This window comes from Hordeum vulgare, chromosome 2H (genome assembly GCF_904849725.1).
Source record: "Hordeum vulgare subsp. vulgare chromosome 2H, MorexV3_pseudomolecules_assembly, whole genome shotgun sequence".
NCBI classification, from domain to species: Eukaryota; Viridiplantae; Streptophyta; class Magnoliopsida; order Poales; family Poaceae; genus Hordeum; species Hordeum vulgare.
The window spans coordinates 218,713,068-218,738,497 of record NC_058519.1 but is presented as its reverse complement, the minus strand read 5'-3'; positions in this window follow the sequence as shown (position 1 = coordinate 218,738,497).

Genomic DNA, 25,430 nt, shown 5'->3' with positions numbered 1-25,430 from the left:
CAATACGGTTGGATGTACCCAATCAAAAGAAGGCTGCTTACTTGTAAGCGTTATGTGCGAAACACGGCAAGACCTGAAGGTTCGATTGCTGAAGCATATGTCATTGAGGAGTGCTTGACTTTTTGCTCTAGATACTTTGGCGATGTGGAAACAAGATGGAACCGGCCGGGCAGAAATAGAGAGCGGTCTGATTCGCATAGTGGTGATGTCTCGGTTTTCAACCATGGTGTGAACTTTCTTGGAGCCTCGCGATACTTGGAGGCTGGTGATGAGTATGACAAGATGGTTTGGTATGTGCTCAGCAATTGCGCCAAGGTTATACCATATATCGAGTACGTTATATCTTGTGCACTCGTTATTTATTTACTTTTGCTTGTGTTGTTGGCACCAGCCTAATATTTTAATTCACATGTTTTATTGGCATTGCAGGAAATGCAAGGAAGAGTTAAATCAGGAAGAAAGCAAGATCAATGTTGATACAAGGGTTGCCAAGGGATTTGCTAAATGGTTTAAGAATCATGTTGGAAAGTTGCATGAGGAGAAGAAAGTGAGTGATGATCTATTTGCTTTGGCATGCTTACCGGATAAGCGAGTGCGAGTGTATTCAGCATGCATTGCTGATGGTGTCCGGTACCACACCGTTGATCGCGAGGAAAAAAGGAAGACACAAAATAGTGGAATCATCACTGAGGGATCACATGATCGTGAGAACATTGACTTCTATGGTCAGCTGAGAACCATCATAGAGTTGCAGTACAACTCTAGTGGAGACATCCATCGCTCGGTTGTCTTATTTTGCTGTGACTGGTTTGATCTTGGTAACAAGAAGAAGAGACGCTCTTGTGTAAAGTATGATGGACACTTCAAAAGCATCAACACTTCAAGGTGCTGGTATAAGAGTGACCCCTTTATTCTAACAGCACAAGCAACAATGGTGTTTTACCTGCCAGACACTCTTTTGCACGGAAAATGGCAAGTTGTGCAAAACTTTGAGCACAGACACTTGCGGAGTGTGACTGAAACTGAAACTGAAGTGGAAAAGGGCCCTGGTGGTAGTGGCCTAACATATCAGGATCAGGACTGTACGGAAGTTCCAGTGCAAGCTCGTGATAACTCTATGGAAGTTCCGGTGCAAAGCAGAGTGCGTAGGGACCGGGAATGTGTGCTCATTGATGCTGCAACTGTTGAAGGTGTCGTGGTAACGATTCCGACAATAGAAAGAGGGTAAGATAACGGAGCATGATCTATCAAGATGCACACGGGTGACACGGTGGTTTTAGCGAGTTCAGGCCTCTCACAGTGGAGATAACAACCCTACGTCTCGTGCTCCGGAGAGGCTTTGTTTTATCTGTCATGGACATGAGTTACATGGTGTAGAGAGAGCCAGAGCTCGAGGGAAAGAATGAGCCCGAAGGAGGAGAAGAAGAAGATCCCCCCTTAGCTATGTGGAGGGGGGTGGCTTATATAGAGTGCGCCACCTCCTCACCTCTTATGTTACAAGATGGGGCATTGATGCCATAATGCCAGCCCACTATAGATGTCTTGCCGACTGTTGGTATTTGCATGACCGAGTGAGTCATACGACCGAGTGGTTGACTGTCATCCGAATGGATGGAATGTACTTGTCTAAGGGGATCCGTACCGAGTGAATTAGATGTTGTCACGATCCAGTAGGAATTTCCCTTGTAGCCCTTAAACTAATAGTGAGGTGCCCTTGGGTAGGACATATTGGTCAGACCTATGACCCTACCCTAGGGCTATATCCCTGTCATTAGCCCCCGAATGGATCAGGGTCCGAGTGGTGAAGGTGTCGATGTAAATCTTGTAGCAGCAGACCGAACTTGAACGTGTTTCAGAGCCTTGCAAAATTATGCGTTGACTGAAGTCTTCATCATTCGCCCTGATCGATTCTGCTGAGTAGTACGTCCGAGTGAACAAGAATTGAAGTAGGTCCGAGTGAACTTAAGAATTGAAGTAGGTCCGAGTGACCAACAGGATCTTGAGACTTTGACTGACTGCTGGTAGTCGGTTGGAATCTTTTGAATCTGTTGAACTTGGATGTTGTTGGTGGACCTGACCAAGCAGAATGTTTCTTTTTTGTATTTCTCTTCCTGTGGGGGCACGCTCAGTGCACCCACTGGGTGTAGTCCCCGAGCCTCTGTCGGACTAGATGAGTCCGGCAGAGGGTTTAGACTTCCAGTGCTTGTCATGTTGAATGTTTGTTGAATCTGCATTATATGATTTCTGGATCAAAGTCAAGTCTCCGAGTGTATTTTTTAACTTAGGCGATACGGGGTCGCAGCTAAGCCTCCGAGTGTGGAGCATGTCCGCACTCGGAGTTGTTTTTAACTTAGGCGATACGGAGTCGCAGCTAAGTCCCCGAGTGTGGAGCATGTCCGCACTCGGAGTTGTTTTTTACTTAGGCGATACGGAGTCGCAGCTAAGTCTCCGAGTGTGGAGCATGTACGTACTCGGAGTTGTTTTTAACTTAGGCGATACGGAGTCGTAGCTAAGTCCCCGAGTGTGGAGCATGTCCGCACTCGGAGTTGCTTTTTAACTTAGGCGATACGGAGTCGCAACTAAGCCCCCGAGTGTGGAGCATGTCCGCACTCGGAGTTGTTTTTAACTTAGGCGATACGGAGTCGCAGCTAAGTCCCCGAGTGTGGAGCATGTCCGCACTCGGAGTTGCTTTTTAACTTAGGCGATACGGAGTCGCAACTAAGCCCCCGAGTGTGGAGCATGTCCGCACTCGGAGTTACTTTTTAACTTAGGCGATACGGAGTCGCAACTAAGCCCCCGAGTGTGGAGCATGTCCGCACTCGGAGTTGTTTTTAACTTAGGCGATACGGAGTCGCAACTAAGTCCCCGAGTGTGGAGCATGTCCGCACTCGGAGTTGTTTTTAACTTAGGCGATACGGAGTCGCAGCTAAGTCCCCGAGTGTGGAGCATGTCCGCACTCGGAGTTGCTTTTTAACTTAGGCGATACGGAGTCACAACTAAGCCCCCGAGTGTGGAGCATGTCCGCACTCGGAGTTGTTTTTAACTTAGGTGACACGGAGTCGCAACTAAGCTGAGTGGTGGCGCGCGGGACAACCGAATGATGAAGACGTGCCACACGGAGTGGCGATGCGCATGGCATCCGAGTGAGGTAGACGAGTCCGACAAAGTGGCAACACGCGGAGCGTCCAAGTGATGTATGTCGAGGAGGCGTCCGACCCACTGACGGCACGTGGGGCGGCCGTGTCCACTACGTCATCGAAGGAGCTTCCGTACACGTGAAAACGTATGAATGATCGTTGCGGCGACTGAGCCTGAGCAACGACGAGTATGGCGCACGGATGCGTTGAGTAACCTGTGTATGAAAAATAGCACAAGCCAGCATAAAAAATTATCAAAGTAATATGATCTTTTGTGAAATAGTTTGTGTAAATAACACCCATAGACACCCACTGGGTGTGCCAGGTGGTTGTACTTGTGCAGGATCCGACTGTACTTATGCAAGTGAAGGATTCGACTGAACTCGTTTGAGTACTGGACCAAAACGAAGCGGAAGTGAAGTGTTCCCACATAAAAATAAACAATCGAGTGCAGAGGTACACTTCGATGGCGTGGCCTCCGAGTGAACGTCATGTGCGACTTCCTCGATACTCAGTAATGCAGAAGCGACTATTTAATTGAATGAAGCGTATGGAGAATGACTTAGCTTTCTGACGGCGCGGGAGCAGCCGAGTGATGAAGGAGCGACCAACTGAGTGAAGGTGCGCGGAGCGACCGAGTGATGCAGGTCTGTCTCGCCGAGTGGCGACGCGCGGGGCAGCCAGGTTACGAAGGAGCGTCCAGTCAAGCGACGGCGCGAAGGAGCGTCCCGCCGAGTGAAGGCGTGCGGGGCGACCGAGTGTCGAAAGAGCATCCGGTCGAGTGACGGCGCGAAGGAGAGTCCCGCCGAGTGACGGCGCGAGGGAGCGTCCCGCCGAGTGACGGCGTGCGGGGCGACCGAGTGTCGAAGGAGCGTCCAGTCGAGCGACGGGGTGCGGGGAGACCGAGTGTCGAAAGAGCGTCCAGTCGAGCGACGGGGTGCGGGGCGACCGAGTGTCGAAAGGGCATCCGGTCGAGTGACGGGGCGAAGGAGCATCCCGCCGAGTGACGGCGTGCGGGGCGACCGAGTGTCGAAGGAGCATCCAGTCGAGCGACGGCGCGAAGGAGCGTCCCGCCGAGTGACGGCGTGTGGGGCGACCGAGTGTCGAAGGAGCATCCGGTCGAGTGACGATGCATGGTGATGCTGAGTGATCTGCATGTTGATTGTTTGAACGCAAATTCTATCTGCATGTCATCGTGTTTCTAGCTCGAACGGAATGTCCGTCCGGGTAAAGTGTTATGGACAGATGTTAAATTGCAAGGAGTAAAGACTACGGATGGTTATACTTGCATGCATGCAATATTAACCATTCATGAAAACAGTGTGATGGAAGTTTTGCATGCAGCAATTACTAAATTGATGCGATCATACCTCACCTTATGAGCCATTTAATGAGGCCATTAGGCCCATTACGAGGCATTGGACGCAGGGTCGTTTCGTTACCATTTTTCTGCATGCGGATAATTAATCAAGTAAAACTCCCACGTAATGTCTGCACTTACGAGGCATTGACCGGCTACCCGTTACAGATCAAGGCTGATTCGTAGGTTGTCGTCACAGCGCGCCTCGACTGAGGAGACCCTTGCCGACGACCGATGAAGGAGGAAGGAGCGTTGTGTGCCTGCGCCGCCTCGGCCTTGGGCCTCAACCGCGAAGGTCGCCGTCGAGCAACCGATAACACGAGTCCGGAGTCGACGACGAGACGAACGGCATTGACGGCCGTGTGTGTGCTCAATAACAACGAAGTTGGAGAAGACAATGAAGCAGACGACGCCGGAGGCCGCGCATGGTAACGACGAAGTGGGCGGTGCGAGAGCCGCGCGTGTCAACGATGAAGCGGCCGGTGCTGGAGGCCGCGGGTGGCGACGACGAAGCGGGCAGTGCCAGAGCCGCGCGTGGCGACGATGATGCGGCCGGCACCAGAGGCCGCGCGTGGCGACGACGAAGCGGGAGGTGCCAGAGGCGCGCGTGGCGATGATGAAGCGGCCGGCACCGGAGGCCACGCGTGGCGACGATGAAGCGGACGCCGGCGGCGGCGAGAAATCGATTTGTCACTTGTGGTTGAAGAAAATAACCATATGCATCATGGCTCAATAGACGCTATGCCCCACGGTGGGCGCCAACTGTCGTGGTAACGATTCCGACAATAGAAAGAGGGTAAGATAACGGAGCATGATCTATCAAGATGCACACGGGTGACATGGTGGTTTTAGCGAGTTCATGCCTCTCACAGTGGAGATAACAACCCTACGTCTCATGCTCCGGAGAGGCTTTGTTTTATCTGTCATGGACATGAGTTACGTGGTGTAGAGAGAGCCAGAGCTCGAGGGAAAGAATGAGCCCGAAGGAGGAGAAGAAGAAGATCCCCCCTTAGCTATGTGGAGGGGGGTGGCTTATATAGAGTGCGCCACCTCCTCACCTCTTATGTTACAAGATGGGGCATTGATGCCATAATGCCAGCCCACTACAGATGTCTTGCCGACTGTTGGTATTTGCATGACCGAGTGAGTCATACGACCGAGTGGTTGACTGTCATCCGAATGGATGGAATGTACTTGTCTGAGGGGATCCGTACCGAGTGGATTAGATGTTGTCACGATCGAGTAGGAATTTCCCTTGTAGCCCTTAAACTAATAGTGAGATGCCCTTGGGTAGGACGTATTGGTCAGACCTATGACCCTACCCTAGGGCTATATCCCTGTCAGAAGGCATCAAGAAGTGGGCATAGAGTTCCTGGTTTTGGTATCGACGATGATGAGTAGCGAATAGACATGAAGGTAAATATTGTCTCCTTGGTGATCTAAAACTAGTAATGCATGTTCCTTGTTTTGATTGGTGATGAACCTTCTCTATAGTTTTTGTCGTTGTGATCCTGATGTAGTTTTTGTACTACAATTCTCTCCAGGTAGCAAAATGAATGAGACTGATGGTTGTAGTGATGGAGAGGCAGGTGGTGAAGATCATGATGGGTGGAGAGGCAAAATGATGTACTTTTGGTGATCATGATGGCTGGAGAGGCAAAATGTTGTATTTCAGAAATGGCTGAGAGGCAAAATGATGTAGTTTTGTTGCCATTTTCTTAGTTTTGGTGAGAACTATTGGTTGTGATGTGATCCTAATTCAAACTGATGTGTTGTAATGCAAAATATTGCAAACTATTGGTTGTGATGTTCCTGAAGTTTTTTTGAACTGAATTGAGATGTTGTTTTCAGAGCTATTTTCAGAACTACATCAGAGAGCTGTTGCTATCTACATGAGAGAACTGAATTGAGATGTTGCATGTTGCTGTTGTTTTCAGAACTGTTGTTGTTCCTGAAGTTTTCACAACTGAATTGAGATGTTGTTTTAAGAGCTAATTTCAGAACTACATCAGTGAGTTGTTGCTATCTACATCAGAGAACTGAATTGAGATGTTGCATGTTGTTGTTGTTGTTGTTGTTTTCAGAACTGGGAAACCTTTGCATTATGTCATCATATGTGATAAAGTTACCATGTAAAATAATAAACTTGTAATACGACAATTATTTTTAAAAATTGTTCACACAAATGAGCTATCATGTGTGAAGATTCATGGCTTTCAAGCCACATGATCAATCTCATGGCCATATTCATGGCATAGTTTGTTGAAATGGTCTCATATTTTGCATAATGGTGCATGTTGGAATGACAAACGATGTTGATTAAGGAAGTTTTCATCTTCCTTGTATGAAAAATGCATTTTTCATTTTTCAAGTGCCCGAAATGAGTTTTTTTGTGAAGGACCTACCATATATTTGTTTCAAAATTGGTCCAAATCATTTTTCTAACATATTAGGCCATATTTAATGTACAATTGACAAAATTGTTGGGTTTCAAAATCTTTTATCCATCTCTCTTGAAAAAGACAAATCTATGTCGAATCCGCTGGAAGCGGGTCAAATTTGATCTGCGGCTGCCTTATAGTTTGCTCTTTATTTTTCCAAAAATCATTTCTAGGTACACAAGTATCTATTTAATCATAGGAACACCAAAAGGTTTCCAAAATTCAACCACTAGGTAGGAACGGTCATGTCCGCCGTTTCGACCGCATTTTCAAACGGGCATGAAAAATTCAAAAAAAATCAAAAAATGGGAAACCTTTGCATTATGTCATCATATGTGATAAAGTTACCATGTAAAATAATAAACTTGTAATACGACAATTATTTTTAAAAAGTGTTCACACAAATGAGCTATCATGTGTGAAGATTCATGGCTTTCAAGCCACATGATCAATCTCATGGCCATATTCATGGCATAGTTTGTTGAAATGCTCTCATATTTTGCATAATGGTGCATGTTGGAATGACAAACAATGTTGATTAAGGAAGTTTTCATCTTCCTTGTATGAAAAATTCATTTTTCATTTTTCAAGTGCCCGAAATGAGTTTTTTTGTGAAGGACCTACCATATATTTGTTTCAAAATTGGTCCAAATCATTTTTCTAACATACTAGGCCATATTTAATGTACAATTGACAAAATGGTTGGGTGTCAAAAGCTTTTATCCATCTCTCGTGAAAAAACAAATCTATGTCGAATCCGTTGGAAGCGGGTCAAATTTGAACTGCGTTTGCCTTATAGTTTGCTCTTTATTTTTTCCAAAAAACATTTCTAGGTACACAAGTATCTATTTAATCATAGAAACACCAAAAGGTTTCCAAAATTCAACCACTAGGTAGGAACGGTCATGCCCGCCGTTTCGACCGCATTTTGAAATGGCCATGAAAAATAAAAAAAAATAAAAAAATGGGAAACCTTCGTGTCGCATCATCACATGTGACCTGCCAACTAGAAAAGAGATATAAATTTAAGTACCGATGTCTTCTTGAACTATTCGGTATGATTTTAACCATTATATCTACAATGTTTATAAATAAGAAAAAGAAAAAAGTTTGCCTCCAAACCCCAAAAAACTAGTGAAAATTTTCCATTCCACCCCACCAAATTTTCCCTCTCGCCCCACCAAAATTTCCCTCTACTCCCTCTCCCACTACAATGCGGGACCCACCACTCCCTCTCCCAATCCCCTCTCCATTCCAATCCCCACTACCCACGCGGGATCCATTCCACTCCCCACTCCGCCGCCCCTCCCCTGCTCCGCGCCGCCCGCCGCCCCTCCCCTGCTCCGCGCTGCCCTGCCGCCCCTCCCCTGCTCCGCCCCTCTCCCCTCTCCCCGACGATGACTACATCGACGACATCGACGGCTACATCTACATCGACGACGACTACATCGAGGACGTCGACGACCACATCTACATCGACGACGACGGCTACATCTACATCGACGTCGACGGCTATGACTACATCGACGACGACAATACCTCTCCCCTCGGCCCATCTCCCGTTGATATATCCCCTCATGTGTTCTTCTAGGGTTTGATAGATCCCCCTCATGCGTTCTTCTAGGGTTCATGGGGCTGGATCAATGGGGATGGCTCGGTACATTCATGGGGTTAGGGTTAGGGTTCATGGGGTAAATATGTTCGCTGACGTGGTTCATAGGGTTAGGGTTCATGTTGCTTGACTACTGTGGCTTACTTGCTTGCTAGCATACATGGTTAATTAGAGTTTCCATCAGCAATACTTGCTTGTATCAGTAACACTTGGAGAAGAAGCTACTAGGGTTGGTATCAACAATACTTGCTTGCTTGCTCCTCTTCAATTTTCTTCCTTGCTTGCTTGTTTCTATCAGTAGCACTATGCTTGTTTCTATCAGTAGAATTTCTTTTGCTTGCTTGCTTGTATTAGTAGCACTTATGCACTTTGCTTGCTTGCTTGCACACTGCTTGCTTCTTAATTCACCAAATGTTGGGCAACCAATTGCTATGAATGCATATGTTTGCCTCCAGTAGGGATACAGTTGAGTAATTACTTTGCTTATAGATGATTGCAGGTACATGGATAAAATTGCAAGTTCAAACATAAAAGTAATTGTTGTAAATAGTTAATGCATTGCTTCACATATATAGTTTTCTTCAACTATCAGTTTAGTACATTACTACCTCCTATTTCACATGTTTTAATACTGATGCATAGCTACACTTGTATGTGCATGCTAGTCCAAGTGCTTCAATTTATTTGCTTGCTTCAACTGTCAGTTTAGTACTTTATCCCTGTTGTATCTGGTTGTTGTTTATTCTATGTTGCAAGCACCACCTCAAGATCATCCATGTCAAGGATGACAAGGTCAAACCCGAGGCCAACCAGTGGTATCCAAGTTGCTCCTTGTGGTTATACTGTTAGATTTATAAAATGTGTCTTAATATGCTAAGTGAAATGTAATATGATAAGTAAAATATCTTGGAGGCTCGTGATGTAAAATATTGTCAGATTTTTATTATGCAAATGTATTGCTGTAATCTGAATTAGCTGTCTTAGCTTTGCTTGTGTGCTGTTACTCTTCCTTAGCTGAATAAGTAGGATTAAATGATAATAAAATATCATAAGATATGTTTGGCTGTCTGTCCATGCATTCCAACAATTAACCTAATAATTATGTTTCCTTTTCCTTGCAAAGATGAGCCTCCTCTCATCGAGTACGAGAAGGTTAGGGCTAGAAATATGATGAGGAACAATCGGATATTCCTGTCCCTTGGCATTGATGCAATAGCGTCAATGATTAGGAAAACAAATGATGTACAACAAGGTACAACTAATGGGGTTCAAGAAGGTAGTGGAGTTATCAGTGATGACCCAGAGTACAATCCTAAGGAGGATGAAGTTGTAGTGCACAAGACTATTAAGGTGCATACTTTGTCTTGCTTGGAGGGTTCGTGTTCTTGTATGCTCTGTGTTTCCTTGTGCTCACATATTTATCTTGTGATCTAATTTTCTTCTGTGCTATTTATACAAGGCACTGAAGGAATCTAGAACGAAGAGGCCTGGTGTTAAGAAGACAGCCAGCAAGAATAGGAAGAGCTCAAAAGAACCTGCTGCAATGCCTCCAGGAAGGGTGATGGCCCCATCTCCAGGACAAACAAAGAGGATCTTGGAACCTAATGAACCTGATAGAGTCACAGGGCAGAAAGCAACTATGGCGGCTGCGGCTAACCATCAGGAAAGTCCGCTGGGCATGGACTTTGAGAGCTCGGTGGAAATGTGTGATGAGTTTTCGCCGATGGACGAAGAAACCACTCTCTGCATGGATGAAAGCGGCACTGTCTGCGTACGCCTTAGGCGTGGTGCACCTTCTATTGACAGGAATGATGTCGTCAGTGAAGAAGAACAACAGCTTGTGCTTCAACCAGGCAAGTTCACCTTCTCTTTTACTAGTGCATTTTGCAAATGGAAGTGATCATGTATGCTTACCTGTTTAGCAGAACCATTCCTGCATTTGTCGATTTCTCTTCTAATTTACGAGTTCAATTTCATTTTCAGATGCAATGACTAACAAGCATAGACTTAGAAATGGCGAAGGCCTAGAGAGAATCACCAAGTCGCTTGGCACAAAGGTGCCAATCCAAATTGCCCAAGGGATGAAGCGTCCAGAGAAGCCTCTACATGCAGCAAAGTTTGCTTCTGAGTGTGGACACATTGCAAGAAGCCATCTGCCGGTTCTTGCTCACTTCAAGGAATACAAAAATAATGCTACTCTAGTGGAGGACTACATTGGGAAAGTTGCTGTAAGCTACTTGTTTTATAGTTAATGTGCTACTCTATTTTCTATTATGTAGTTAATGATCACTAATGTTGTTCCTTCCTTGTTTGTTGTCTTGGTAGGAAAATTTTGAGATAAACACATACTCGGAGACCATAAATTACACGTGCAAAGATGTTCTGCAGAAAAGTTCAAAGAATCGACGCCATAATATCAAGAAGAAGTATTTTGATACTGCAAGAGCAAACAAAGCGAGCACCAAGTCTCCGGTGCCAGATCTGATGGACGGTGAATGGCAAGCTCTCGTGCAGATGTGGTCTACCCCAAGACACAAGGTATGTATATGCTCTGTTTGCTGATTTATGTTCTGCACATCAGGATGGGAATGGGCCATGGTCCCCTTCTTCCTCTTCCATGTTTCTGATCAGAGTAGGAACAATAGAGAGCATCAACTTTCAAAATCAACACCATATGTAATAAACTGGCTCTTATATAGTACTAGTTGTTCATGTACTTGTGCTAGTGCAGGATAACTGAAATATTTCCAAATCAAATATGCTCAGACTCGTATTGTCCTACTATACTACTGCCTATTCCACTTTCTTTCAACTTGGCAAATAACATTATGCGTTTTTGTAGGAAACCTATGTGTCGAACAAGATTAATCGAGAAAAGGTCGTGTACCAACAGAGAACTGGTTCCAGGCACTACACCGCACACATTTTTGCCACTGTGAGTACCTTTTTCTAAAGACCTTACCGTTTGATCCTCGTTGAATATCATTTCTTATTCTTGCTGAATAACATTTCGATTTTTGTTGAAAAACATTTCGGAAAGAAGAGCGTAAGGGTGAGGAGCTGTCTGCGATTGACTTGTTCAAGGCCACCCACAACAGCAAGAAGCACGGGTTTTCGGAGCCAGTCAAGATTGATATAGTAAGTCACTCCATGCTTTTGTCCAGCTAGTTCAAACTTTTGTCTATAGACCTCAGCCCTGTTTGATTTACAGCCAGCAAGAACACACACTATGTTCCATGATTTGATGCTGTTTGCTAGAGCCTAAGATAGGTTTGGTATCTCAACAAAGATATCGGAATTTGTTGTACAGTTCTCAACAAAGATATCAGAATTTGCTGTAGCTATTTGTTGCATTTTTATGATATGATGAAAATTGATCTGAATGTTAGTTCTCAACAAAGAAGCCATATTATATAGAACCACCATATTGTTCCGATTGCATGTCTCTAGATCACATAAGTGTGTACACTTGCTATAGCCAGATTCAAATAATGCTTTAAGTTTAGTAGTTATCATCTACTTCTGTTTGAGTTTGAGTAAAATATCTACATATAGATTTTGTGTGCTGGTTTGGTTACTTCAAGTAATCCATTTCTTGGTCTGGTTTGGTGGCATTCTTGTTTGGTTTCTCTTGCATAATGTGTAATAGATCTGCCACTAATGTCTAGCATTTTCCTCCATATGCTAGCTTGAGATGGAAAAAATGAAGGACGCGCCGGTACCAGAAGGTGAAGAACCAAAGTATGATGCTGAGATTGTTGAAGAAGTGCTCACGACCGAAGTCAACCAAAGCACATTCCTCAGGAATGTTGGGATCAAGTCATCTAGTAACAACTCTGGCAAAGGAACTGCTGTTGTGGCTGCTCATGTTCGTGATCTTTAGCAGAAGCTGGAGAGGTCGGAGCTTCAAGCTGAAGTGATGCAAGAAGAAATGGCAGCAATCAAGCTAAAGGCGGAAGAATATGAAGCTGCACGGACAAGGAACTTGAGCTGCTACGCAAGAAGTCTCAGGAACAGGAAGAGAAGTTAGCCCACTTGATGGTTCTCTTCGGCGCTAAAGCATTGTAGAAGTTGAACCTGTCGTAGAACCTGTCCTAGAAATAGTGAAGTGGGCTAACTTCTCAAGAACCTGATGAAGTTAGCCCACTTGATTGGTCATTCTGGTGATGAAACAATGTCTTGCTCTATTTTGGGAAGATGTACACCTGTGTAGTTGTCAATTATTTAAGTTTTGTTTGGACCATTTTGTTTGGGCACTAAAGGTAGTTTGGACAGCAAAAAGGCCGAGGCCGAAAGAATAAATAGACTAAGAAGGCTTGGGCCTAAAAAAAGAGTAGGCCAAGGCCCAAATTATAATTTGTCTAAAAAGGCTTGGGCCTAAAAAAAGAGTAGGCCAAGGCCCAAACAGGAAGTGGACTAAAAAGAGCAGGCCAAGGCCCAAAAGAAAAGTGGACTAATAAACAACCTGCTCAGTAAAAGATTCTATCCCAGAAAATTAAAGGCCAAATTATTGGGCCCGGCCCATGTAGACGACCGGAATGGACCGGGCTGAATCTTATTTACGACCTTTTTATTTGGTCATAACTCTACCACGTCAGGCTGCCACAGTGGATCAGACGTGGTGCGGGCAGATTGCTAGTGACCAAATCATTTTGTCGTTAAACCTACAACCTTCTGTTTGGTCATAAAATCCTACGACCAATCCAGAAAAAAGGTCGTTATAGTTCATTAAAGACCCTCAGCTTTAGACCTTCTGTTTTTGGTCATAAAAAGGTCACAAATGGAAATCAATGACCATTCAGTGACCAATATTGAAGGTCGTTAGTTGACATATTTCTTGTAGTTATTTCTTCCGACTCACGTTCTCCTTCTCCTAGACCACCCAGGCGGATCTGTGGAAAAGTGCCCATGTCTCACCCATATGCTTATATGGACCCTGATTTTCTTTTGAAGAAAGCAAGATATACCCCCAAGCGCAAGACCCGTAGTCACTCTGGCGACTTAATCACCGGACTGCCTGAGAAGACAACCGGTCGGAAACGCACCAGCGAGGTACACTTTTGTTTTATCATACCCTTTCTTGTGTAAAATGTGACTCGCCGCTTCTTTAACTTCAAGCCTTTGTTCTATCAGACTTCTCCCCTACATCTGGCGACTCAGCAATATCAGCTCTCCCGCCGATGATTCGTGTACAAGGGTGAGTTTATTTATTAATCCCAATTTCTTCTAAACAACGATATGTGCTTTTAATCTTGGTGCCTTTGTCTCAGAGCACAAGCGAAGAGGAGGAAAACAGGTGACCTATCTTCTCCTCCCAAAATAACTGACGCCTTAGGCACGAGCACCTCTGTCCCATAGATTGCTGAAGAGCAAGCGGCGGCTCATGATATTCCTGTGGGCGACATTCCCGATGCCCGGGATGACTCACACGCAATTTTGAAGGAAACCGCTGATAAGGTTAACCCGCCAAGACCTCTGAAGGCGACTGAAGATCCAGACGACGTCGTGGTCACCGGTACTGGCTATTCCACTCTTCCAGTTGCAGTACTTTCCAAGCATACCTCCAAGGAGTCTCGCCCTTCGCCTGATCAAGACACAAGTAAATTCGAGCTCCCTTAGTATGAGAAGCTGGAATTCGACCAACTTTGTTCTGGCTTAGCAAGTCATCTCCAAGGAGTCTCGCCCTTCGCCTGATCTCGAGAGGGATTATGAGATGAACAAGAGCTCTATTCATCTTATGAGGGTTAGGCATGAGGTTCACCTATTTATGTATTTTCCTTCACCCATTAGCCTTCCAAGGGCTGGCTCATCTTTTGAAAGATAACCCGGGTCTGTGAATATAATAAAAATCTTCAACCTGTAGCCCCCAAGGGCCGGGTCATCTTTGGAAAGATGAGTCTAGTCTTGAATAAATAAAAATCTTCAATCCTGTAGCCCCCAAGGGCCGGGTCATCTCTTGAAAGATGAGTCGGGTCTTGAAAAAATCTTCAACCTATAGCCCCCAAGGGTCGGGTCATCTTTTGAAAGATGAGTCGGGTCGTGAATAAATAAAAATCTTCAACCTGTAGCCTCCAAGGGTCGGGTCATCTTTTGAAAGATGAGCCGGGTTTTGAAAAAATCTTCAACCTGTAGCCCCCAAGGGTCGGGTCATCTTTTGAAAGATGAGCCGGTTCGTGAATAAACAAAAATCTTCAACCTGTAGCCCCCAAAGGCCGGGTCATCTTTTGAAAGATGAGCCGGGTCTTAAATATGGTATGACTTTGAAGAAAATCATACATTAGCCCCCAAGCATCAGGACTATTGCTTGCATTAATGCTGAAACTTGTCTCCCCAAATTTGATGTGTAGGAGTCTGTGACCCAGACTGAGTCGGCTGTAGCCGACTTAAACAAAAATCTAGCTGACCAACAAGATGCACACTCCGAGTTGGAGAGGAAATACCGCTTAATTTAGGCTGAGCTAGAGAAAATAAAGGCTGACCAGCAAAAACTTGAGAAGAAAGCCAAAGCTGACCAAGCCGCAATTCTTAAGCGTGCTAAACAGGCTGAGGAAAAATTGGAAGCCGTCCAGCAGGAGCTTCCCGGCTTAAAGAAACATATTTCCAACATGACCGTCACTATTATTGGTAAGTGTTAACCCTTGACTGTTGAATAATCAATCTGGTATAAAAAATTATCAAATACTGATATGCCCTTTGCAGGTGTACGAGCCGCCAATCTTCGAGACGACTGCCTGCTGAAGTTAAAAGCTATATATACCTTCGTTGAGCAGCTATACACCGGGGGCGTGCTGACGATTAAAACGGTGATGGGCAGCAAGGAGCCAGTCAGAACCATCAAGCACATGCTCGGCTTTCTGTCCACCTTGCCTCCTTAGATAGAGGAACTGAAAATGTCAGCCGCCCGGAAGGGAGTCCTGAACTCCCCGAGCCGGTGCTTAGCCTATGCCCCGGAGCTCAAACTAGAAGAAATAGCCGTCGGCTACCCTGAGCTGAAGGATGACGGGTCAGAATTCACCGAGGTGGACTATCACCGAGTTATCATAGAATCTCGCTATGTGGCGACTCAACTGGCAGCTAGCTTGGATTTGAGTAAATACCAAGCCGCCTATGAAGAGAAGAAAACGAAGGTGTCGCCTCCCTCATATGAAATTGCTAGCTTGGTTCCTTGCCGACCCAAGAATCCTTTTGATCTTGACATGGACCTATCTCTCTTCCTTGATGATGAAGACGAGTTCGTTGCCCTGTCCAAGTGTAATTGGAAACTGGGTGACTTACGAATCGAAGGCAGGGAGAGCTCAAGGCAAGGTGACTTGGCGGCGGCCTAATTCATCCATGGATCCTTTCTTCACTGGGGGATGACACCCATTTTGGCCACGCGAGCCATGTAATAGCTTTGCTACTGTTTATGGAAAAACAATCAATCAGTAGTACCTTTTGATGGAACCACTTTTATTCCTTGAATATATGCATGACTTGCCTGCAAGTTTGATGAACTAGGGAATATCATAAGTTGACAAACAAGTTTTCACCTTATGTGTAAGGAAAAACATCAGCCGACTTAGTGAGTGCATGGCAAAGAATACACCAGCCCCCTGGATTATGCCAAAAAATAGATTAGCCCCTGGGTTATGTCAAAAAATAGATCAGCCCCCGGGTTATGGCAAATAATGGTTAAAAAATGAGTCGGGGCGAGTTATAATCAAAAGCCAACTCAAATATATTATGTAACCTTGTGGTCTTGCCATCAAGAAAGAAAAATTTATCGACTCAGTGAGTTACGATAGGATAAGACGAGTTTACAAAACTCTAGTGTTACCCTTAGAAAGCTTTTTGCAACAAGCCTTGTTATTTTAGACCGGCTGATCAGGCGCGAGTCAAGCTTCCGTGAAGCAGGTTCAATGAACCAATGGTTTCTCTATTTCCCATGTGTGACTCTGGCCAATATCTTTTATGTTTTAACCAAGGCGAGTTCAGGGTCCAAATAACGGATTGACTCGCCCTGAGTACATAGGTCCATGTGGCGACTTGTTCAACACATAGTCCAGTATAACCAATTGTAATGCGGTAATTTTTTGCTAGCCAAGAGGGTATTCAGGCTGAACTCAATGAGTGGAAGCCCCCAAGTGACCTATGATTCAGGAAGAAACCAGGCATAGGATCACAGAAGTGTATACGCTCTTACTGCGAAACGACTTGGGGACTAGTAGCCCCCAAGTAAGCCGGCTTAATTCTCAAAACCACATAAGGCGCCTATGTTTGAACCGTGCAACGTGGCAATGTTGGTCCTCTTTGGCTTTATCAAAGCCCAGTTTTGAAGTAAGTGCAGCATGGCGACTTACGCTCTTTGACTTTGATAGCGTCCATGTTTGTGCGAATTATAGAATAATAAAGACTCATGCTTTCAAAAGCTCAAACGACAAGGGACCCCGAAATTTGTGGGTGCCGGATTTATTGCTTTCATAATTCATAGATTACAATTTTCTGAAAACTGGTAAAGAAAAAAAGGGGAGCTCATGACTCTAAGTGTAGTAAGGCCGCAGATGGGCAATGTTCCAGGAGCGAGTTGTCTCAACTTCTGTAGTTGGCCGATCTGGGCGAAGATCCACCAAGTAGTATGAGCCGTTTCGAAGAGCCTTGCTGATGACAAGCGGTCCTTCCCACAGAGGTAATAGCTTGTGCGTACTAGTATGATCTTGAATCAAACGGAGCACCAAGTCGCCTTCTTGGAAAGTCCGGCTCTTTACCCGACGACTATGGTAACGTCGCAAGTCTTGTTGGTAAATCGTCGATCGTGATGCGGCTAAGTCTCGTTCCTCCTCCAAGGCGTCCAGCGAGTCCTGTCGCGCCAGGTCGTTGTCCTGTTCCACGTAGGTGGCGACTCGCGGGAACCGTGTTTGATGTCACTTGGTAACACCGCTTCTTCTCCATACACCAGAAAGAAGGGAGTAAAGCCCGTGGAGAGATTTGGAGTTGTCCTGATACTCCATAGTACTGACGGTAACTCCTCCACCCAACATCCTGGAGTACGTTCCAAAGGCACCATGAGCCGAGGCTTAATCCCTCGCAATATTTCCTGATTCACCCTCTCCGCTTGCCTATTAGACTAGGGATGTGCAACCGCGGAAACATCAAGTCGGATATGCTCTCGTGAACAAAACTCTTGCATTGCACCTTTGGATAGATTGGTACCATTGTCAGTAATGATACTATGAGGATATCCAAATCTGAAAATTAGTTTCTTCAAGAATTTGATGACCGTATCTGCATCACAGGTGCCAACAGGTTCCGCCTCCACCCACTTAGTAAATTTGTCAACCGCCACCATTAAGTGAGTCTTTTTGGTGGAAGACATCTTGAAAGGTCCGACCATATCAAGCCCCCAGACTGCAAACAGCCAAGTGATTGGTATCATCCGCAATTCCTGAGCCGACACGTGCATCTCGCGTCCAAATTTTTGGCAGCCATCACATCGACGAACTTTCTCCTCTGCGTCTGCGTGAGCCATCAGGCAATAGAACCCATGTCTGAAGGCCTTAGAGACCAAGGATCGGGACCCGGCGTGATGACCACAGTCGCCCGCATGAATCTCATGGAGGATCATACATCCTTCTTCAGGAGAGACGTATCTTTGAAACACCCCCGAGGTGCTTCGTTTGTGTAACTCGCCATTTTGTATGACCATGGATTTACACCGACGGACGATTTGCCGAGCTAATAACTCGTTAGCTGCTAACTCGCCTCTAGTGAGATATGCCATGTAAGGAATTGCCCAGTCTGGAGTAGCATGGAGAGCTCCCACGAGTTGAGACTCGGGGTCCGGTACCGCTAAATCTTCCTCTGAAGGTTGTTTTACCAAGGGGTTATGCAATACATCCAAAAAGACATTGGGAGGAACTGGCTTACGTTGTGAACCAAGACGGGAAAGAGCGTCCGCTGCTTCGTTAAGCCGCCGGTCAATGTGATCCACTTGATACCCATTGAAGTGACCCGCTACATCTGACACAGCTCGTCTATAAGCCACGTGAATCCCAATGTCAAAGGGTCTCGTGAATCCCAGGTGCCAGAAACCTGCTGCGCCACCAGATCTGAATCGTCCAGGCACCTAACTCGTGTGAGATTCATCTCTTTGGCGAGTCGCAAACCATGGAGCAAGGCTTCGTATTCTGCTGCATTATTGGTACATGGGAACATGAGCCGAAGGACATAGCAAAACTTGTCACCTTGAGGCGAAGTTATCACCACACCAGCCCCCGAGCCTTCCAACTGTCTGGACCCATCGAAATAGATGGTCCAATAAGTAAGATCGGGTCTCTCCTCTGGGATTTGTAACTCGGTCCAATCAATGATGAAGTCCACGAGTGCTTGAGATTTTATGGCTGTCCGAGGCGTATATCACACATGATGGGATCCAAGCTCGATGGCTCACTTAGCAATCCGTCCAGTAGCCTCTCGATTATGTATGATGTCTCCGAGGGGGCGGAACTGACGACCGTGATCGGGTGTTCCTGGAAGTAATGCTTCAGCTTTCGACTCGCCATGAACACCCCGAAAACCAGCTTTTGCCAATGTGGGTAACGTTGTTTGGAGAGGGTGAGGACCTCGCTGATGAAATACATCGGTCGCTGGACTGGGTACTCCTTTCCTTCTTCCTTCCGCTCGACAACTACTGCCACGCTGACTGCCTTGGAATTGGCTGTGATGTATAGGAGCATAGGTTCCTTGTCTGCCCGAGCCGCCAACACTGGCGGGTTAGCTAATTGCCGCTTCAAGGCTTCAAAAGTTTCATTGGCTTCGTCCGTCCATACGAAACGATCAGTTTTCTTGAGCAACTGGTAGAGAGGGATAGCCTTCTCCCCGAGGCGACTTATAAAGCGGCTCAAAGCTACGATTTGACCCGCCATACGGTGGACCTGGATAACGTTGACTGGTTTCCCTAGCGAGGTAATTGCCTCAATCTTGTCCGGGTTGGCCTCAATGCCACGCTCCGACACCAGGAAACCCAATAACTTCCCCGCAGCGACACCAAAGACGCACTTGGTGGGGTTAAGCCTCATCTAGTAAACACGCAGGTTGTCAAAGGTTTCCTTGAGATCCTCCAAGAGTGACTCTTTTCGGTGAGACCTGACCACGATGTCATCCACATAAGCATGGACGTTACGGCCTATCTGGTTTTGCAAGCAATTTTGGATGCAACGCTCGTAAGTCGCCCTCGCACTCTTGAGCCCAAACGGCATGGACACGTAACAGAAATCTCCGAATGGGGTTACAAAGGATGTCTTCTCCTGATCCGCCACCGCCATCTTGACCTGAAGGTATCCCGAATAAGCATCCAAGAAACACACACATTCACAACCCGCCGTCGAGTCAATAATTTGATCAATGCGGGGAAGGGCGAAGGATCCCTCGGACAGGCCCTGTTGAGGTCAGTGTAGTCGATGCACATGCGGAAGGTGCCGTTCTTCTTGAGCACCAGGACCGGGTTAGCCAGCCATTCAGGATGGAAAACCTCGATGATGAACCCGGCGGCAAGGAGCCGGGCTACTTCCTCTCCAATCGCCTTACGATGCTCTTCATTAAATGTGTGAAGGTACTGTCGAACTGGCTTAACTTTAGGGTCAGTATTAAGATGGTGCTCATCGAATTCTCTCGGTACATCCAACATGTCAGAAGGTTTCCATGCAAAGATGTCCCAATTCTCACGGATGAATTCGATGAGTGCGCTTTCCTATTTAGGGTCGAGACCCGCCCCATAGTGAACTGCTTGGTGGAGTCGCCAGGCGTAAAGTCGATAACCTTGGTGTCGTCCATTGGTTTAAACTTGAGGGGCGGCTCAGAATCTATGGTCGGCCTCTTGAGCGGCGTCATGTCCGCCGGGTCAACATTAGATTGGTGAAACTTGAGCTCCTCAGCCGCGCAAGCTGACTCGGCATAAGCCGCGTCTCCTTCTTCACATTCTTGAGCTATCTTCCTGTCGCCACTGATGGTAATAGGACCCTTAGGTTCGGGCATCTTGAGTTTGAGATAAACATAGCATGGGCGGGCCATGAATCTGGCATACGTTGGCCGTCCAAACAACGCATGATAGGGGCTCTTGATTTTGGCCACTTCGAACACGAGGGACTCGCTCCTGTAATTTGACTTTGTGCCAAAAGCCACATTAAGCTTAATCCGCCCAATTGGATATGCCGACTTACTAGGGACAATGCCATGGAAGACCGTGGATGATGGCATCAGGTCTTTCTCCAAGAGGTTGTCTACTCGGGGGGGGGGGGGGGATGGTCTTCCCTGCTCCAGGTTATGGGTTCCTGAGACCAGTGAAGGTACCGGGGGAGCGCCGGTTCAGCTATGCTGAAGGTTCTATGCTTCACCTTATGATCCCGCTTACAGGTGCTGGTGGTGAACACGTGGTACTGCCCGCTGTTCAATTGTTTGGGGTTATTCTGGAACCCGCCTCGATCTTCCTGTCGCTGGGGATCCCCTTGAGGGGGGGAGTTGCTGGAATACTCCCGGCGGGTGGTACTGCTGGTTGTGAACTTGGTACTGGCCAGCATTGGGCTGTGACCCGCCCTGTGGTCCTGGGTTAGGAAGACCACCGTATGTGACCTGGGTGACTCGGATGCACCGGGTTGTTCCTGTCGCTGGACCTGTTCGCCACCTTGACCTCTCGTGAGAGCCTCGGCCCAAAATTCCTGCATCACATAGCAATCCTCCGACGAGTGAGTCGCCGGTCCTTCCGCCGTGGCATGCTGCGGACAAGGGCCTTTGAGCATCTCGTGACAATTGTGTGGTTTCTTCCTGCTAAAGCCCCGCTTCTTCTGACGCGGGTTTCCGTTGCCTGTATTAGTATTAGCAACAAATTCCGTAGGTCCTTCCTGTTGTCTCTTCTTGCCATGCCAACCATGGTGGTGGTTGCTCCGGCCTTGAAACTGAGAATGGCCCTTGTGTAACTCGCCCTTCCTGACGGTACTAACTTTTTTGTCGTCCTCCCCAGGATCCTTGGTGTCGTCTCACTCAGCATACCTGGTGAGGGTATCCATTAACTGTTGGGTAACGTAGCATAAATTCAAAATTTTCCTACGCATATTCAGATCTTCCTATCGAGAGACCAGCAATGAGAGAGGGGTAAGAGCATCTTCATACCTTTGAAGATCACTAAGCGGAAGCGTTGCTAGAACGCGGTTGATGGAGTCGTACTCGCAGCGATTCCGATCTAGTGCCGAACTACGACACCTCCGCGTTCAACACACGTGCAGCCCGGTGACGTCTCCCGCACCTTGATCCAGCAAGGAGGAGGGAGAGGTTGGGGAAGAAGTCTAGCAACACGACGGCGTGGTGTCGATGGAGAGACGAGCTCTCCCGGCAGGGCTTCGCCAAGCACCGGCAAAGAGGAGGAGGGAGAGGAGCAGGGCCGCGCCGAGAGAGAGGAAAAACCGTGCGTCTCAATGGCCAGAAGTGCCCGATATATATAGGGGGAGGGGAGAGGGGGTGCCACCCCTAGGGTTCCCACCCTAGGGGGTGCGGCAGCCCCCCCAGATGGGAGGTGCGGCGGCCAGAGTGGGAGGAGCGGGGTGGCGCACCAACTGGTGGGCCTTAGGCCCACCTGGCTTAGGGTTTGCCCCCAATTTTCTCTCCCCTGCGCATTGGGCTGAGTGGGGAGGCGAACCAGCCCATCTAGGGGCTGGTTCCCACCCCCACTTGGCCCACCTTATCTCCCGGGGTCATTGCCCCCCTTCGGTGGTCCCCCGGGGCCACCTCCGGTGGTCCCGGTGATCCCGGTACGTTACCGGTGACGCCCGAAACACTTCGGGTGTCCGAAACCATCCGTCCTATATATCAATCTTTACCTCTGGACCATTCCGGAGCTCCTCGTGATGTCCGGTATCTCATCCGGGGCTCCGAACAACTTTCGGTAACCTCGTATAACTATTCCCTATAACCCTAGCGTCACCGAACCTTAAGTGTGTAGACCCTACGGGTTCGGTAGACAGGCAGACATGACCGAGACACCTCTCTGGCCAATAACCATCAGCGGGGTCTGGATACCCATGTGGCTCCCACTAGCTCCACGATGATCTCATCGGATGAATCACGATGTCAAGGATTCAATCAATCCCGTATACGATTCCCTTTGTCTGTCGGTATAGAACTTGCCCGAGATTCGATCGTCGGTATACCTATACCTTGTTCAATCTCATTACCGGTAAGTCTCTTTACTCGTTCTGTAGCACGTCATCGTGTGACTAACTCCTTAGTCACATTGAGCTCATGATGATGTTCTACCGAGTGGGCCCAGAGATACCTCTCCGTCACACGGAGTGACAAATCCCGATCTTGATTCGTACCAACCCAACAGACACTTTCGGAGGTATCCGTAGTGCACCTTTATAGTCACCCAGTTACGTTGTGACGTTTGATACACCCAAAGCACTCCTACGGTATCCGGGAGTTGCACAATCTCACGGTCGAAGGAAAAGACACTTGACATTAGAAAAGCTTTAGCATACGAACAATACGATCTAGTGCTATGCTTAGGATTGGGTCTTGTCCATCACATCATTCTCCCAATGATGTGATCCCGTTATCAATGACATCTAATGCCCATGATCAGGAAACCATGATCATCTATTGACTAACGAGCTAGCTAACTAGAGGCTTGCTAGGGACACATTGTGTTCTATTTATTCAGACATGTATTACTGTTTCCTATTAATACAATTATAGCATGAACAATAGACGATTATCATGAACAAGGAAATATGATAATAACCATTTTATTATTGCCTCTAGTGCATATTTCCAACAGTCTCCCACTTGCACTAGAGTCAATAATCTAGTTACATTGTGATGTATCGAACACCCATAGCATTATGGTGTTGATCATGTTTTGCTCGTGGAAGAGGTTTAGTCAACGGATCTGCAATATTCAGATCCGTGTGTACTTTACAAATATCTATCACTCCACTCTGGACATGGTCCTGGATGGAGTTGTAGCGGCGTTTGATGTGCTTCGTCTTTCGGTGAAACCTGGGCTCCTTGGCTATGGCAATGGCTCCAGTGTTATCACAGAGGAGTGTCATAGGACCCGACGCGCTTGGAACCACTCCAAGGTCGGTGATGAGCTCCTTCATCCACATTCCTTCATGAGCCGCTTCTGAAGCAGCTATGTACTCCGCTTCACATGTAGATGCTGCCACGACTTCTTGCTTGCTGCTGCACCAGCTCACTGCCCCACCATTCAACACATATACGTATCCGGTCTGTGACTTGGAGTCATCCGGATCTGTGTCGAAGCTAGCATCGACTTAACCCTTTACGACGAGCTCTTCGTCACCTCCATAAACGAGAAACATTTCCTTAGTCCTTTTCAGGTACTTAAGGATATTCTTGACCGCTGTCCAGTGTTCCATACCGGGATCACTTTGGTACCTCCCTACCAAACTTATGGCAAGGTTTATATCAGGTCTGGTACACAGCATGGCATACATTAGAGAGCCCACGACTGAAGCGTAGGGGACAGAACTCATCTTCTCTCTATCTGCTGCCGTGGTCGGCGACTGAGTCTTACTCAATCTCATACCTTGCAAAACTGGCAAGAACCCTTTCTTTGAGTTTTCCATATTGAACTTCTTCAATATCTTGTCAAGGTATGTACTTTGCGAAAGACCTATGAGGCGTCTTGATCTATCTCTATAGATCTTGATGCCTAATATGTATGCAGCTTCTCCAAGGTCCTTCATTGAAAAACTCTTGTTCAAATAGGCCTTTATGATCTCCAACATCTCTATATCATTCCCCATCAATAATATGTCATCCACATACAGTATGAGGAAAGCTATAGAGCTCCCACTCACTTTCTTGTACAGACAGGCTTCTCCGCAAACCTGTATGAACCCAAATGCTTTAATCACCTCATTAAAGCGAATGTTCCAACTCCGAGATGCTTGCACCAGCCCATAGAGGGAGTGCTGGAGCTTGCACACTTTGTTAGCACCCTTAGGGTCGACAAAACCTTCTGGTTGCATCATATACAACTCTTCCTTAAGGTTTCCGTTAAGGAACGCTGTTTTGACGTCCATTTGCCAAATTTCATAATCATAAAAGGCGGAAATTGCTAACATGATTCGGACTGATTTCAGCTTCGCTACGGGAGAGAAAGTCTCTTCGTAGTCAATTCCTTGAACTTGTCGAAAACCCTTTGCGACAAGTCGAGCTTTGTAAACGGTTACATTACGGTTTGCATCAGTCTTCTTCTTGAAGATCCATTTATTTTCTATGGCTCGCCGGTCATCGGGCAAGTCCACCAAAGTCCATACTTTGTTCTCATACATGGATCCTATCTCGGATTTCATAGCCTCAAGCCATTTGTTGGAATCCGGGCCCGCCATCGCTTCTTCATAGTTCGAAGGTTCACCGTTGTCTAACAACATGATTTCCATCACAGGGTTGCCGTACCACTCTGGTGCGGAGCGTGCCCTTGTGGACCTTCGCGGTTCAGTAGTAACTTGATCCGAAGCTTCATGATCATCATCATTAACTTCCTCTTCAGTCGGTGTAGGCGCCACAGGAACAACTTCCCGCGCTGCGCTACTATCCTGTTCGAGAGGGGGTGTGATTACCTCATCAAGTTCTACCTTCCTCCCACTTACTTATTTTGAGAGAAACTCTTTCTCTAGAAAGGATCCGTTCTTGGCAACAAAGGTTTTAACTTCGGATCTAAGATAGAAGGTATACCCGATAGTTTCCTTAAGGTATCCTATGAATACGCATTTCTCCACTTTGGGTTCGAGCTTTTCTGGTTGAAGTTTCTTCACATAAGCATCGCAGCCCCAAACTTTAAGAAACGACAACTTAGGTTTCTTGCCAAACCATAGTTCATACGG